Source organism: Helianthus annuus, chromosome 17, assembly GCF_002127325.2.
Source record: "Helianthus annuus cultivar XRQ/B chromosome 17, HanXRQr2.0-SUNRISE, whole genome shotgun sequence".
Taxonomy (NCBI): Eukaryota; Viridiplantae; Streptophyta; class Magnoliopsida; order Asterales; family Asteraceae; genus Helianthus; species Helianthus annuus.
In genome coordinates this window covers 122,575,561-122,594,267 of record NC_035449.2, presented here as the reverse complement: position 1 = coordinate 122,594,267, position 18,707 = coordinate 122,575,561, and the positions used below count along the sequence as shown (strand labels likewise).

Here is an 18,707-nt window from a genome sequence, read left to right as displayed (position 1 = left end):
CTAAGTGAAAGAACCTACGGGTTATAAGGGTCAAGTAAGGAAACGAGCTATATGTGACAACCCTCACTAAACCAGGTATCCGTACTATTTAATTAATAATTAATTTCTGCCTAATTACTGTGCTTAACTGAAATTACTGATGAACTGCTACTTGACTGTTGATACTTGTACATATCTGCATCATACTTTGATTTCCGTCACTACATTATTCACATGCTGTACTTTAGTGACAAACATGATGCACAAAAGCATAGTAGCACGATGAACGGATAACCTATTGAACATGCTGATAAAGCCAGCATCAGGCAGATACTGCCTCTAAGGCCTGTTTGAGCCAGAAATATTTTTACTACACCCATAGTGAGTGTAGGGATACAAGGGTTGTAGAACCGCGTCTCTAGGAATAAGATATAATGACTGGATGTGCCTAAAACGTACTCTAAGCACAAAACACAGCACTTTAATTAACATATCAGCTTCTGGCTAACTAGTAAAGTGCCAAAACATGAGGAAAATATTCCTGACACTTTGGGGAATAAGTTGTGTCACTAAGAATGATATTTACGACACTTAAAAGCTTTGTTAAGCACTTTAACGGATTACTATCCAACCGAACAACCAGACTATACCCGGGACATAAAAATATTGACAGAAACATTATTTATCTTTTTCTGAGCCAGTTAGGGTCCCTGAACACCCTAACACCCGCTATAAAGCACATCACACCACTAACCAAGTTAACCCCTAAATCTAACTTGGTTAACCTAACTAATCATCAACTAACTAGTTGAAATCGAACTAGTACCCCCCCCCCCCCCCCATTGAAACCGGCCCCAACTATAAGGGGACATACCTTGTACTAAATTGATTATTTTAATATGATATGTTTGATATCTAGATAGCATATTAACCAAGGGTTAGTGAACTTGTGTTTGCCTATAAGTAACATGTCATGACACAAGAGATCTTACACTCCACACAACTCCACAAAGCTCTCTCTCTCCCTCTTGCTCAACTCACGGCCGAACACCCCTTGGGACACCCCATCCATTTTCGATCTTGATCATTCCATTTCAAGCACACACAAGTGTTACGGGTCGCATACGAGGAGTCTTGGAGCTAACGGAAGGCGAAGGACCTCTCTATCTTGCTTTTATCCACCTCTTTTTCGCATAGATTCTTCCCTAGCCTCGAGCTAGAGGTATAACACTTAAAACTCATACTCGAACTAATCTAAGGTGGTTAATATGTATTGTAATGATTAAAACTCGGAAACTTGCATTTTGAAGCATTAAAGTCTACTAAAACATGAATATTGATGGTTAAAAGCATATAAGTGGTGTAAAAGTTGTAGTACTTGAATGTTGTGATTATTTAGGCCCGATCTACGTTGTGGTAGCTCAGGTCACCATTTAACCCGGTTTGGTTAAGATCATGGATCTTGACATAAGCTTGTTTTGAATGGTACAAGGGTTAAAAGGTGAAACTCTACCACACAAGAAACATGAACTTGTGTAAAAGTATTTTTACTTGTAAGATAGTGTTTAAAACTAGCGGATCTACGTATCTGCAAGTGGTATTTTCAAAGGACCAAGTGTCGAGAAAATCATGTTTTCTAAAAGTCGGATAGCACACTAACAAGTATGATTTTTACAAACCACAAGTGTATAAACACTTGTGAAATGAAAAGTTTCGACAAAATAGCAATCTTTGTGAAAGATGACGGGAAGTTGTAAAGATGGATTTATTCTAAAAACGAGGTTTTTACGAGATTAAGCTACTTTATATAAAGATCCACAAAATATAATGGGATTTACACTATAGTTTCGGAAAAACTACAAGTTCATGTACTTATGCGATTTACATACTTGTCGACCAGTTGATGTGTCGGAAATTGTTGATTGAATAAAGAAGTTGTTGAAATGATTTTGTAAAAGAAAATGATACGCTTGAAAGCGTGGCCACCTCCAGTTACAGAGGAAACTCTGGCGAAATTTTTCTAAAACCTAACACTTAGAATTATTTACAAGTGTTAGAATTATTTTTGACATGTTTTCAAAATATATTTTGCCATGACTTTATTTGCAAATATTCGGAGGTGAGATTTTCACAAAACTAAACGTGATAAATATATATTTGGTAAATATATTTTTCACAACACTGTTTATGATTATTTTGTGAAAATACATAAATATTATTTTTAGAGTAAAAATAATATTTACGAACGTTAACAGATCCAAAATAATATGAACGCCTCTACGATAATTATATGAGTTACACCGGTAATTACTATTACCACTCGAACGCTAAAACGTAACTTACGCTTTATGCGGAACTATTTACGAACGCGTATTTTATCGACGTATTATTTTTGGGGAAAATTATGTGGAATGGAAATATAATATTTTTGAGAAAAATATTTATATTTTTGGAATTGGAAATAAATATATTAAGTGAGATTTAATGGTGTAATTCGAACGCACATGTATTAAATCCCCCATCCTTGGGAAGGAGATTAACTACCAAGTACATGCAAAATGTAAACACAAAATAGTTGTCTAACTATTTCCCAAAAACTTAAACTATAAAGCTAAGGCACGGCCGTCCGTCTAATAGAATTAGCACATGTAGGTCGTTGCACAGCTGCCTGATTTGGAGTACTTGGTAGAGACGCACCGACTGTGAGTTCATGTCCCCCTTTTCTCATAACTGTTTTCAGTTTTCTAAACTGCGGGGGTGAAATACATGTTACTATGATTACGAATATTTCTTACATGGTATGGTCAGCTAAGGAAGGAACTGTTAGGTTATGTGATTTGGGTAGGTGAAACCTTAAGAACATTAGTCCTCGTAGTACGATCGAGGGATACAAGTGATAGGCCTATTTGAGCATAACAAACCCCACCCATGCGCCCTAAGGTTGGACCATGTGGTGACCTTGTCGTAACACCACCCATGCGCCCGCAGGTTGGACCATGTGGTGACCCTGTGGTAACACCACCCATGCGCCCGCAGGTTGGACCATGTGGTGACCTTGTCCTATCCCCTCCCATGCGCCCGCAGGTTGGACCATGTGGTTACACATTAACTGATATGTTTCCTTATTTGCTTTCATACCAGAGTTTACAAAATATTCACACTTACAATGGTTATAAAGGTTTATTCGCGCGCACATACTAAACACATGAACTCGCTCAACATTATTGTTGATTTTTCAACTTACATGTATTTCAGGGAATTAAAGGATCTGGCACGGTATGGCACGTTTTCCCGCTGCACTAGTTTCCGAGGTCATCCGGGGTTTAGGGAATGTGACTCTTTCCTGGACAAGTCACAGTCCTTAAACTGTGTTTATGTTTTGTTTGTTTGTTGAACAAGATTATGGTTGTTAGGGTGTATTCCCGTTAAAACAATGGTATTGTATTTGGTTTTCAAAACTTAATGGATGATCTTGCATGTTTTTAATTCATATAGCTTTGTTATGACTAAGCTATGGTATTAAGAAGTCACACCCAAATTAACCACGCTTCCGCAAAGCCAGGGTGTGACAGCTTGGTATCAGAGCTCTGATCATAGCGAACTAGGATTCCATCTCGAGTCTAGACTATGATCACTAGGGCTCTCACGAAAACATTTTTACTGCATACCACTTAAGTCCAGATCCAAAACCTTTTTATAAACAAATGTTGAGCACATTTTATTTATTTATTTTTAGGCTCAGTCTTGGAAGCTGAGGCTCGGTCTTGGAGGCCGAGGCTCGATCTAGGAGATCGAGGTAGATGGCTAGTGAGACTAGGAAGAGTAGGCTCAGTCTTGGAGGCTGAGGCTCGGTCTTGGAGACCGAGGCTCGATCTAAGAGATCGAGGTAGATGGCTAGTAAGACTAGGGAGAGTAGGCTCAGTCTTGGAGGCTGAGGCTCGGTCTTGGAGGCCGAGGCTCGATCTGAGAGGTCGAGGTAGATGATAGAGCAGTCTTAGAGACTGGGAGAATTTGGCTAGTGGGACTAGGAGTATCAGCCTAGGAGACTAGAAGGCTAGTGGGACTAGGAGAATTATTTGATTGCTTATTAACTAACATGTTTATATGATAATATGATTGATTACTATACGTATATGTGTTTGTGTTACAAACGCCATGCTTTCATCCTGTACTAGAAAGATGGACACTACGAATCCTATGGCCATAGTATCAGACGACATAGTTTAATCGGAGCACGAGGTGTACATTTCCGATACTACCGGCACAGACGATAACGACTTTCAGCCCTTTTGCGCTGCCTGATGTCGTAACAGAGCCTACTGATGGCCATCTTGTTGGGAATTTGCCACTCGCGGTGATCCCTGCTCCTGTGCCCCCTTGCCGCTTATCCCATTGTTGATATGCCCCCGACATGGCCTCTGACGACGATAACGATCTACTAGAGGAGGACCCATTCGAGGGCGAGGCCCTATTGCTGCTGATATTAGCCTACTGCTTGCGGACGCTCCTGCAGGGGAAACTCATGCCCATTCCCCTGTCCCAGACTCATTTGAGTTGCCGACATCCGCATTTTCGCATATACAGGGAGTGCAGCACCATTCACACAATGCCGACCCTGATACAGCATCATCGGCTGCACCGGTTCCCGCACATAGCTTTGAGTTTGATCACAGTGTTGAGGGTGATCCTGTTCTTCCATCTGGTTTTGATCCAGACCATGACCTTGAGTTCATACGCTTAGGCCAGCCCTTGGAGGATCCTGTAACCCCCTGTGATGGTTGATCCAGCTGATTTTGAGATGGAGTTTGTTGATCCGGAGCCAGCCGTGGCCCCTGAGCCAGGCGTCGCTCCTAACACCGCATTAGAGCATGACCCTGTTCATGCCAATGCACCTGCTGTTGCTCCTTGATTGATCATCTGCTTGGACGAGAGAAAATTTGGGGTAACTGTGCAAGACAATTTATTATTACGGGGGCCCATGTAATAACGACTTGTAGTGCACAGAAATCCTGGTGGACTCTGCGGGTCAAGCTAATGAAAACCAATGTGGCAAGAAATAATTCGAACACGAGTGACCAAGGCGACGAAGCCTCGAGTTCATTCTATTTCAAGCAACAAGCCAAATTGGCAAGCCTATGTGAAGGCTCAGTAATTTATTTCCCCACCCATACATTGAGTATATTTACGTGTAAAATTAGGTGAGTACATGATGGCTTATGGTGCTATGTATCTCATAGACAATTGGGAAGTTGTCTAACCCACTTCATGCCATTTCGGCAGAAGAGAATGTCACCCAGGCGTGACACAAACACCAGTATGTTGCCAAGGATAGAAGCCGAGCTGCAAAAACGCATCTAACAGGCAAATGCATGACATGAAGCACTCCGCACTAAGCGTAGCGATGGCACTACTAGGAGTAACCCCCCCCCCCCAAACTGACCGCACCTATAAGCAGTTCCTGAACTGCAAGCCTTTGAACTTCGTCGAAACCGGAAGCGCCATTGCATTTGTCGTTGGTCCGAAAAGATTGACTCCATTCTAAGAATGACTAACTGTTCACCCCAACAGAGTGTTACCTTTACCTCGGGGTCATTTCTAGATGGCACACTTTCATGATAGGATCTTCAGATTCAGACCCTTGGTACAGATGCTGCTTATGCACTGAGCTGGGACGAGCTCAAGGAAATGATTAAGGAGAAATATGGTTCTAAGATTGGAATAACAGAAGTTTGAGATGAAGTCCTGGAATTTGAAAATGGACGAACCAGAGATTCCTGAACCTGTCCAGCGATCGCACGACTTGCCTAGGGTCGTCACCTACTAAGTCATTGATGTTGTATGATACAGTTGGGTACCTGTAAACCTTACATTCTGGTCTCGATTCGTGGCAATGCAATCGCAATAATCTATTGTTTATGTTCTATAACATGAGATGTTATGTGATTGATTAGTTTATAACATGGGATGTTATGTGTTGATATTGTTGTATACTTACGTACACTTTACTTATTATGACCTGACCCATACGATCATCATTTAGAAGATGCCTCCAAGACGGGATGTACGCATACCCACCAACGAGGCAGAACTTCAGGGAATCATTGCTGCAGTCATCGCACAATACGAGGCCCATCACTCCGAGCGCAACGGAGGTACCTCAGGAAATAACCCACCCAACGGCTGCACCTACAAGCAGTTCTTAGGCTGCCAGCCCCTACATTTTGACGGCACTGGGGGTGCCGTAGCCTTCGTACGCTGGATTGAGAAGACGGACACTATTTTGCGTGCGAGCAAATGCGCCCCAAGAGATCAGGTCACGTACATTTCCGGGCTGTTCCGAGATGGGGCTCTGTCATGGTGGAAACTTCAGGTTCAGACAATGGGCAAGGCTGCTGCGTATGCTCTATCATGGGACGAGCTGAAAGAGCTAATGCATAAAAAGTACTGTTCGAGAACAGAAAGCCAGAAGGTAGAAACTGAGTTCTGGAACTTGAAGATGGAAGGTCCAAAAATAGCTGAGTATGTGGAGAAGTTCCAAGTTCTATCGCGTATCGTTCCTTACATGGTAGATACGGAGTTTAAAAGGATTGAGCGTTTCATTTGGGGATTGGCGCCCCAAATCATGAGCATGGTAACGGCATCAAAGCCTGCCACAATCTCTGAGGCCATCAATCTAAGTGTAGCCCTGACGGAGGAGGCAATCAGGATGAACAAATTTTCAGCCTCTGAGGAGAAGAAGGAGACTCATGTAGAGTCATTTGGGGACAACAAGAGGAAGTTGGCGAATTTCAAACAGGGTACCCAGTCGAGTAGCGACGACAAAGCCAAAAAGAGAAAAGAGTACACGGGTATCCTACCAAAGTGCGACAACTGTCGACGTCACCATAACGGGCGGTGTAGATATGGAAAATGTGGTAACTGTGGCAAGGTGGGACATGTCAAGGAAACATGTCGGCAAGGTACTGAACCTGGAAATAGAGGTCAAGATGGTAACGGAAATCGCGGAGGAAATAACAACGACGACAACTATCAAGGCAGGGATGGTGACGATCAAGGCTGTGGCCAAGCATGTTTTAATTGTGGTGATGTGGGGCATTTCAGGAAGTATTGCCCTAAGAACACTCAGGCACGTGGATGAAAGCTCAACAGCGGGGATAGAATCCAAGCGTGGATATCGGTACGTCTCATAATAGTCAATGTTACGCTCTATTTGACAGTATTGTCAAATTTTAGCCTCAGAAAATATAGTTGTTTTAGTAGTAAGTAACCTAGATACCCAGTTCTCGATAGAACAAGCCTAAAGGAAGCTTCGATGTGATAATTGGGATGGATTGGTTGTCGAACAACCCAGCGGAGATTTTCATCCGCACCCCGACGACGAACGGAGAAATGATTGTGATTCATGGAGCAGGATACACCCCTACGGATTATCAGGCAAAGTAGACACAAAAATATTCGCACAAAGGATGTGTTGCATTCTTGGCTCAGGTCGTGGAAAAAGAAGCCGAAGAACCAAAACCCGAAGATATCCCTGTGATTGGAGAATACCCCGAAGTCTTCCTCGAAGACTTGCCGGAATCGTCTCCTCAATGATTAGTCGAATCCCGCGTCAATTTAATTCCAGGCACTGCACCCGTAGTCAATGCATCGTAGCGACTTACATTTTCGGAGATGCAAGGATTGACAGAGAAGTTTTAGCAATGGATAGAGAAGGAAGATAACAGACCAAAATTCCCTTTTGGGGTAACCCCTTTACTACTTGTCAAAAAGAAGGATGATGATTTTTTTTCAAATAAACATCATCTACTGGGAGCTGAACAAGCTGACGATCAAGAATAGATACCCTCTGCCAAGAATTGATGATCTGTTCGATCACCTGCAAGGTTCAAGCTTTTACCCAAAGATCGACTTGCGATCTGGATACCATCAGTTAAGGATACAAGAGGAGAGTATCCCGAAGACAGCCTTCAGAACTCGTTATGGGCACTACGAGTTTTTGGTTATGCCGTTTGGTTTGACAAACGCACCTGCAGTGTTCATAGATTTGATGAATCAAGTTTGTAAGCCGTACTTGGATAAGTTCGTGATCGTGTTCATCAATGATGTCTTGATCTATTCAAAGACGAAGGCCGAGCACGAACAGCATTTAAGAGCCATTTTGGAGCTGTTGAAGAAGGAACAGCTATACGTCAAATTCTCTAAGTGCGAGTTTTGGCTAAGAGAAGTGCAATTCCTTGGGCACGTGGTAAATGGAGATGGAATCCACGTGGATCCAACCAAGGTCGAGGCGATCAAGGATTGGGAAACGCCAAAGACGCCAACCGAGATTCAGCAATTCTTGGGTTTGGCTGGCTATTACCGAAGATTCATTGAGAATTTTTCAAAGATCGCTCAACCATTGACGCTCCTCCCGCAGAAGGACAAGAAGTTTGATTGGGGAATCAAACAGGAAGGAGCATTCCAGATATTGAGAGGGAAGCTCTGCAACGCGCCAATCTTAGCATTACCAGAGGGTACGGATGATTTTGTGGTATACTGCGACGCTTCGCGTCAAGGATTAGGTTGTGTGTTGATGCAACGCCAAAAGGTTATTGCTTACGCAACACGTCCGTTAAAAGTGCACGAAAAGAACTATACCACTCACGATTTGGAGCTTGGCGCAGTGGTTTTTGCTTTAAAGATCTGGAGACACTACCTTTATGGTACGAAGTGTACAATCTTCACAGATCATAAGAGCCTGCAGCATATATTCAACCAGAAGGAGTTGAATATGAGGCAAAGACGATGGGTTGAGTTGTTGAACGACTACGACTTCGAGATAAAGTATCATCCAGGGAAGGCGAATGTGGTCGCCGATGCCCTAAGTCGAAAAGAGTGGATCAAGCCCATAAGGGTTAGGGCTTTGGAGATGGTTATTCGAACCGATTTCCCTCTGCGCATTCGTGCCGCGCAGAAAGAAGCTCTCAAGGAAAGAAACCTTGAAGAAGAGTATCTCCGTGGGATGGAGAAGCTATTGGTACCAAACAAGGAAGGAACGTTGTGTTTTGAGAAAAGGATTTGGGTTCCTTTGTTTGGAGGTTTAAGGAAGGATATTTTCGATGAAGCTCACAAGTCGCGGTACTCTATCCACCCTGGAGCGGATAAGATGTACCAGGATCTTAGAGATTATTATTGGTGGCCTAGGATGAAAGGCGATATTGCTATTTATGTGAGCAACTGTTTAACTTGCGCCAAGGTTAAGGCGGAATACCAGAAGCCTTCAGGACTTCTGCAACAACCAGAGATTCCCAAGTGGAAGTGGGAGCAAATCTCCATGGATTTTGTTACAAAGTTGCCAAGAACGCCAAGAGGCCATGACACCATTTGGGTGATAGTGGACCGATTAACGAAGTCAGCACACTTCTTACCTATCCGAGAAAAGGATAATACGAGCAAGCTGGCTGAAATTTACATGAGAGAGATTGTTACACGCCATGGAGTACCTCTCTCGATTATCTCCGATAGAGACGGAAGGTTCGTATCAAGGATATGGCAATCCTTCCAAGAAGCGTTTGGCTCGAAGTTGAATATGAGCACCGCGTTTCACCCGCAGACCGACGGTCAAAGTGAGCGGACGATTCAGACGTTAGAGGACATGCTGAGAGCATGTGTTATGGATTTGGGCGGTAGCTGGGATAAGCATTTACCCCTAGTGGAGTTTTCCTACAACAACAGCTACCACACCAGTATTGGTGCCGCGCCATTCGAAGCTTTATATGGGCGCAAATGCAGATCACCGCTCTGTTGGTCTGACGCCGGTGATAGACAGTTGGTTGGTCCTGATGTAGTCCAGGAAACCACAGATAAGATTGCACAAATCCGAGATCGCATCAGTGCGGCTCGTGACCGTCAGAAAGCCTACGCGGATCGAAAAAGGAAACCTCTAGAGTTTGAGGTAGGAGATATGGTTTTGTTGAAGGTATCACCCTGGAAGGGTGTGGCATGCTTTGGGAAGCGTGAAAAGTTGAATCCGAGATATATTGGTCCGTTCAGGATTTTGGAAAGAATTGGGACCGTAGCATACAAGCTGGACTTACCTGCTGAACTCCATTTAGTTCACGATACATTCCATGTATCCTACCTGAAGAGAAGTCCAACACAAGATACCGTTGCCATTCCTACCGACGAAATTCATGTTGACGACACGCTCCACTTCGTTGAAGAACCCGTTGAGGTCACGGATTGGAAGGTAAACAAGACCCGCCGGAGCAGTGTCAAGCTCGTCAAGGTTCGCTGGAATGCCAGACATGGTCCTGAATTCACCTGGGAGTGTGAGGACCAAATGAAAGAGAAATACCCCCACTTATTTCCTAAGAACCCTGCTTCTTCAAGCAGAACTTAAATTTCAGGACGAAATTTTTCTAACGGGGGGAGAATGCGACAACCCTCACTAAACCAGGTATCCGTACTATTTAATTAATAATTAATTTCTGCCTAATTACTGTGCTTAACTGAAATTACTGATGAACTGGTACTTGACTGTTGATACTTGTACATATCTGCATCATACTTTGATTTCCGTCACTACATTATTCACATGCTGTACTTTAGTGACAAACATGATGCACAAAAGCACAGTAGCACTATGAACGGATAACCTATTGAACATGCTGATAAAGCCAGCATCAGGCAGATACTGCCTCTAAGGCCTGTTTGAGCCAGAAATATTTTTACTACACCCATAGTGAGTGTAGGGATACAAGGGTTGTAGAACCGCGTCTCTAGGAATAAGATATAATGACTGGATGTGCCTAAAACGTACTCTAAGCACAAAACACAGCACTTTAATTAACATATCAGCTTCTGGCTAACTAGTAAAGTGCCAAAACATGAGGAAAATATTCCTGACACTTTGGGGAATAAGTTGTGTCACTAAGAATGATATTTACGACACTTAAAAGCTTTGTTAAGCACTTTAACGGATTACTATCCAACCGAACAACCGGACTATACCCGGGACATAAAAATATTGACAGAAACATTATTTATCTTTTTCTGAGCCAGTTAGGGTCCCTGAACACCCTAACACCCGCTATAAAGCACATCACACCACTAACCAAGTTAACCCCTAAATCTAACTTGGTTAACCTAACTAATCATCAACTAACTAGTTGAAATCGAACTAGTACCCCCCCCCATTGAAACCGGCCCCAACTATAAGGGGACATACCTTGTACTAAATTGATTATTTTAATATGATATGTTTGATATCTAGATAGCATATTAACCAAGGGTTAGTGAACTTGTGTTTGCCTATAAGTAACATGTCATGACACAAGAGATCTTACACTCCACACAACTCCACAAAGCTCTCTCTCTCCCTCTTGCTCAACTCACGGCCGAACACCCCTTGGGACACCCCATCCATTTTTGATCTTGATCATTCCATTTCAAGCACACACAAGTGTTACGGGTCGCATACGAGGAGTCTTGGAGCTAACGGAAGGCGAAGGACCTCTCTATCTTGCTTTTATCCACCTCTTTTTCGCATAGATTCTTCCCTAGCCTCGAGCTAGAGGTATAACACTTAAAACTCATACTCGAACTAATCTAAGGTGGTTAATATGTATTGTAATGATTAAAACTCGGAAACTTGCATTTTGAAGCATTAAAGTCTACTAAAACATGAATATTGATGGTTAAAAGCATATAAGTGGTGTAAAAGTTGTAGTACTTGAATGTTGTGATTATTTAGGCCCGATCTACGTTGTGGTAGCTCAGGTCACCATTTAACCCAGTTTGGTTAAGATCATGGATCTTGACATAAGCTTGTTTTGAATGGTACAAGGGTTAAAAGGTGAAACTCTACCACACAAGAAACATGAACTTGTGTAAAAGTATTTTTACTTGTAAGATAGTGTTTAAAACTAGCGGATCTACGTATCTGCAAGTGGTATTTTCAAAGGACCAAGTGTCGAGAAAATCATGTTTTCTAAAAGTCGGATAGCACACTAACAAGTATGATTTTTACAAACCACAAGTGTATAAACACTTGTGAAATGAAAATTTTCGACAAAATAGCAATCTTTGTGAAAGATGACGGGAAGTTGTAAAGATGGATTTATTCTAAAAACGAGGTTTTTACGAGATTAAGCTACTTTATATAAAGATCCACAAAATATAATGGGATTTACACTATAGTTTCGGAAAAACTACAAGTTCATGTACTTATGCGATTTACATACTTGTCAACCAGTTGATGTGTCGGAAATTGTTGATTGAATAAAGAAGTTGTTGAAATGATTTTGTAAAAGAAAATGATACGCTTGAAAGCGTGGCTACCTCCAGTTACAGAGGAAACTCTGGCGAAATTTTTCTAAAACCTAACACTTAGAATTATTTACAAGTGTTAGAATTATTTTTGACATGTTTTCAAAATATATTTTGCCACGACTTTATTTGCAAATATTCGGAGGTGAGATTTTCACAAAACTAAACGTGATAAATATATATTTGGTAAATATATTTTTCACAACACTGTTTATGATTATTTTGTGAAAATACATAAATATTATTTTTAGAGTAAAAATAATATTTACGAACGTTAACAGATCCAAAATAATACGAACGCCTCTACGATAATTATATGAGTTACACCGGTAATTACTATTACCACTCGAACGCTAAAACGTAACTTACGCTTTATGCGGAACTATTTACGAACGCGTATTTTATCGACGTATTATTTTTGGGGAAAATTATGTGGAATGGAAATATAATATTTTTGAGAAAAATATTTATATTTTTGGAATTGGAAATAAATATATTAAGTGAGACTTAATGGTGTAATTCGAACGCACATGTATTAAATCCCCCATCCTTGGGAAGGAGATTAACTACCAAGTACATGCAAAATGTAAACACGAAATAGTTGTCTAACTATTTCCCAAAAACTTAAACTATAAAGCTAAGGCACGGCCGTCCGTCTAATAGAATTAGCACATGTAGGTCGTTGCACAGCTGCCTGATTTGGAGTACTTGGTAGAGACGCACCGACTGTGAGTTCATGTCCCCCTTTTCTCATAACTGTTTTCAGTTTTCTAAACTGCGGGGGTGAAATACATGTTACTATGATTACGAATATTTCTTACATGGTATGGTCAGCTAAGGAAGGAACTGTTAGGTTATGTGATTTGGGTAGGTGAAACCTTAAGAACATTAGTCCTCGTAGTACGATCGAGGGATACAAGTGATAGGCCTATTTGAGCATAACAAACCCCACCCATGCGCCCTAAGGTTGGACCATGTGGTGACCTTGTCGTAACACCACCCATGCGCCCGCAGGTTGGACCATGTGGTGACCCTATCGTAACACCACCCATGCGCCCGCAGGTTGGACCATGTGGTGACCTTGTCCTATCCCCTCCCATGCGCCCGCAGGTTGGACCATGTGGTTACACATTAACTGATATGTTTCCTTATTTGCTTTCATACCAGAGTTTACAAAATATTCACACTTACAATGGTTATAAAGGTTTATTCGCGCGCACATACTAAACACATGAACTCGCTCAACATTATTGTTGATTTTTCAACTTACATGTATTTCAGGGAATTAAAGGATCTGGCACGGTATGGCACGTTTTCCCGCTGCACTAGTTTCCGAGGTCATCCGGGGTTTAGGGAATGTGACTCTTTCCTGGACAAGTCACAGTCCTTAAACTGTGTTTATGTTTTGTTTGTTTGTTGAACAAGATTATGGTTGTTAGGGTGTATTCCCGTTAAAACAATGGTATTGTATTTGGTTTTCAAAACTTAATGGATGATCTTGCATGTTTTTAATTCATATAGCTTTGTTATGACTAAGCTATGGTATTAAGAAGTCACACCCAAATTAACCACGCTTCCGCAAAGCCAGGGTGTGACACTATAACTCCTCATCCTAAATAATAATGAAAAAGAATAAATTGTTGGAAGTAAATTACTCTGATATGAGTAATTGATATAAGTTAAAGAGATAAACGTTAAACTAAAATATAGTTTTAGTGAGAAACAACGTTTAACAAATATGAATGCTACGAGACAAATTTGAAAATAGTTGTTAGTAAAGGATGTAGGTCTTAACACCGAAGGGTGTAAGACGATATGCTAGAAAGAAGATTTTAGTAATGAAAAGTCATGAAAACTTAAACATGACGTGATGCGATGCGATCGTGGTCATAAAAGTGACATGGAGTATAATCATGTTGTAACGTGAGTTACGGGATAGGAGATCATAAAACTCACGTAGGTTCGAATATCACAAGGAGTAGACTCAAATTAACGACATTAGATGATGGAGACTACTCAAACTAGCCGATAAGACCATCCAAAGTCAAAATAGTAACGTGATTTATACAAAACACTTGTCAATATAAGATTAGTATGGGCAAACATGTTTAACGAACTCATACTATGGGGCGGTCAACTGACAATTGGGTCAAATAGGTGACAAAATATGAAATATAAGATACAAGTTACAGTCTGTGAAGACTTACACGTGAAAGGCGCATATGTCGAGGTAAAGAATAACCTTTAACAAAAAGGAATAATGCCTTAAAAACAAGACTAAGTTAGTTTGGTCCAAACCAAAGAACTATTTAAAGAAGATTTCGAGGACGAAACCTCTTTAAGGGGGGGGGGGGGTAGACTTGTAACACCCCGAAAATACAAATTTTTATATTTAAAATTTGTTGTTGGTGATAAATGAAATAAACTAACTAGGAATGAATAATCTAGTTAGTTAGTTGTCTTGTAATATTAAGGACAATTGGTTAAATATAACACTCTATGTAACTTGGAACAATGTATAGGGACCAATTATAGCAAACTTGAAACAAGTATGTTTAAAATAAAATACTAGACACCAAAACACACACTTTAAGTGTGTGTTCTGGTCGAACGATCCAGAGAAGCCTGGGGCTCCCCACATAAACCCCAGCAAGCTCAAAAATTGACAAATTGAAGGGCCAAATCAGTCCCAAATTGAAATCCAAGCATGAATACATGATCACCTCAGTGAAGGGATCGCAAGGTATGCCAAATTTTGTGTTTTGGTTACATCTTGAATTCTTGATGAACTTATGAAATCAAAAAATTTAGCTTGAATGATTGATGTATGGGTGAAACTAGCATGAATCCATGTTTAGGAACGAACCCTAGTAAATAATTTGATGGATTGTTGTTCATAATGATGAAACTCATAATCACCCACTTAGGTGTTAAATGAGTTTTAGTAGAAGGATGAAGAACCCTAGAATTTTGATCCTAAATTGAGTGTTACTTGAGTTTTAGTAGAAGGATGAAGAACCCTAGAATTTTGATCCTAAATTGAGTGTTACTTGAGTTCTATGAAATGAGTCTAGGTGTTGTTATGCATACTAGACATAAAGACTTGAGAATGATGTTGAAACTTGGCAAATAACTAGTTGTGAAACTTGATTGTTGATTTTATAAAAGTCATGCCCACAAGGTGTTTGTTAGAATGTCTAAACGAACACTAATATGAGGAAATATTGAAAGAAACGTGTAATTGAATAATGTGGCAAATTATGCGTAATATGAAATGAAATGAGTTCTAAACATGTCGTTGGTTGAACTCTATAGGCAAGGAAATTGAATCTTCAAGCGGCCAATTGGAGCGGACGCGCGCGCTTGAAGGATAAGCTTTGAAGGTACGTGACTTGTCGTCTTGTTACACTTATGTAGATAAACCTAGTCGTAGATTTGTTTAATTTTGATTTGGCGAAAATGATGGCGTTTGGTATGTCAATGAAGTGGTGTAACTCACTCAACAACCAAACGGGTCAAATTAGTTAAATACTTATGTTTACTTGTTATTTTCTCTAGTTGTATTGAATTTTAGAGAAAGAGGAAACCCGTTATGTCACGAAAGTGATAAAAACTAGATAAGTAAAACGGGTCAAAACATTGGTCAAAAGTAGAGTTTGGCTTGACTTGGAAATGGTGGTCACTATTCGACATCCAAGCGGGTCAAAACAATGTCAAGTTGTTAATGTTGAAGTGACTGAAACATCAGTCGAAGATTAGTTATAATTAAAGCGTAAGCCGTGAAACGGACACGCTAAACTTGTTACAAACAAACCCATAGTGTGGGGATAAATATTCAGAAATTATGCATGTCAAATTGATAAGAGGAGCATGTTAAAATCCTCGAAAACAAAGCATGTTATTAAAGCGTAACCGTGAAGCGGACATACTAAACTTGTTACAAACAAACCCATAGTATGGGGATAAATATTCAGAAATTATGCATGTCGATTTGATAATAAGAGCATGTTAAAATCCTCGAAAACAAAGCATGTTGTTAAAGCGTAACCGTGAAGCGGACACGCTAAATTTGTTACAAACAAACCCTTAGTGTGGGGATAAATATTCAGAAATTATGCTTGTCAAATTGATAAGAGGAGCATGTTAAAATCCTCGAAAACAAAGCATGTTGTTAAAGCGTAACCGTGAAGCGGACACGCTAAACTTGTTACAAACAAACCCATAGTATGGGGATAAATATTCAGAAATTATGCATGTCAAATTGATAATAGGAGCATGTTAAAATCCTCGAAAACAAAGCATGTTGTTAAAGCGTAAACCGTGAAGCGGACACGCTAACTTGTTGCAAAACATGAACCCTTGTAGAGGGATTAAAGTTCGGAAATTTTTACTTGTCAATTGATTTAGAAAAGCATGTTTAAATCCTTGAAAACAAGCATGATGATTAATGCGTAAGTGTCCCTCTTGAAGGGAGCAAAACGCTATAGTGGGTAAACCCGGAATTGGGTAAATCAGTCGTAGACATGAGATGACAATAAAACAAGTTGTTGAGTTTATAGACAAACGGGTCGAATAAATAAAGAGCCAAATTAAAGGCCAACTATTCTTAAACTGAAAATTTATGTGAGTTATGTTGATAAACGGGTCCGTATTTTAATTACGGTCGCGTGGGAAAAAGAATCGACTAAAACGGATGCCCGAGTCAAAAGTTATATCGATTTAAAGTTGGTATATGATAAAAATGGTGTTGGGCTGATATACAGCTCCAGCCAACAAACTTTCTGTCCAAAACGAGGCTTCGCGCCCCGCCACGGCCAAATAGACTCACTGTCGCGCGGCGCGACGGCCGTGGCGGGCCGCGACCGATGGTACAAACACGGTCGCGGGGCACGACCACTCCATTTCGTTGGAATTTTGCTTGCTTGTCAATGTTAAACCATAGACTTTGTTATTCTTGATTTTAAGGTGTCAAATCTAATTATTTATTTGGTTTTGACCGTAGGTGATGTTGGACCTAATCCGGATGGCGATCAAGCAACACTCAAGAACCGAACGCACCAAACAAAGCTTCCACATTTGATCTATTTTGTTTTAGTAACATGTAAACACTTGAAATTATGTTTGAAAGTTCATCTAGTAGGATGATGACTTGACTATTTTTATCAAATATGATCTCAAAACTAAGAAAATTTTTGTAAGTTCGATAATTTTGTACTAAATGCGTGTTATATGTTATCAATTCTGTTACTTTTAAGCCGGGTCTTACAGTATACTATATAATGTTTATCATAAGAGTTTTCTTGTTTATCATAAGTGTCTCCTGTGCGTTGAAGTCGCGAAGCGCGAGTGCTTTTATATATACACCGTACACACATAACGTATATACTACTTTTAATGTTTTCAGGTTTGAATTATGTACTCGGCCCATAGTGTCAACTCCGCTGCAACACACGAGTTTTTACACTAATTACATGTGAAGAACAAGAAGTCTTGGACAGTTGGACTTATGTATTAAGTATGTTGACTAAGTCAACAACATCCAATTATATCTTTATAGATTTAGACTTTGTATAAATGCCATAATAGCTCCTCAGCTTGCTAAATATCTCTTTTCAAACTATTTTTTTTAATTGGACATTACACGGGCATCTAGAAAACATCACACAACAATGTGCTTCAAAACATCAAGTTTCTCAAATGACAAAATGTTACACGACAATTTTGTAAAAAGTACATATAGACTTGTGCTTCAAAACACAATTCGTTATTCCTACATTTCGCAAAATCTAACACGACAGTCGTTAGATTACCATGGTCAAGACCGACAGACAATCGTAAACCCATATTTGAAAATGCTAATATTTGTATTTTAAATTTAAATGGCAAATTAAAGAAAAAAATCATAGAACAAGATAAGTTGCACACCAACAAAACATCTTAGTTTAGAGACAATGAACATGTCAAAATATCATAAAATGAGCTCAAAATGTGAGCATTATTGTGTAAAATCTTTGACAGCAAGTGGCTTATACCATTGAGGACCAAATCCAGCAGCTCTTCTTGCTGACTCATTGAAAGGAGGCTTCAATGGACCCCTGAAATATGACCTCACAACCTCATGAAACTTGTTAATTACTTCATCGTCACTTTCTTCACCTCCACGTGATCGTGAACAAAGATATTTAAACCACTTAACTCCGGCGGCACAATGAGTGATTTCTTCAGGGTATATCACTTTCTCTAGTAATTCAGCTGTTTAGTTATCGCCTCCATTACGAAAACGAGAAATGGCAGTAGGTAGCACATCCAGTCCTCTTGCCTGTGATTTAATTAACTCTATGATGTCATCAATATCATCAATGTTTGGTAGTGATTAAAGGGGTAAAGGGGAACTGTCTCGGGTTCTTAGTTCAGTTGAT

The 18,707-nt window shown here is 40.3% G+C and overlaps 1 long non-coding RNA gene across 1 annotated transcript; it reads left to right on the top strand.

The window, feature by feature from the left end:
• Positions 1-14,902: 14,902 nt before the first annotated feature.
• Positions 14,903-17,542, top strand: LOC110926288. The gene is made up of 3 exons (XR_002585115.2): positions 14,903-15,031; positions 15,604-15,671; positions 17,291-17,542. It is a non-coding gene; the product is annotated as an uncharacterized LOC110926288 (long non-coding RNA).
• The last annotated feature ends 1,165 nt before the right edge of the window (positions 17,543-18,707 follow it).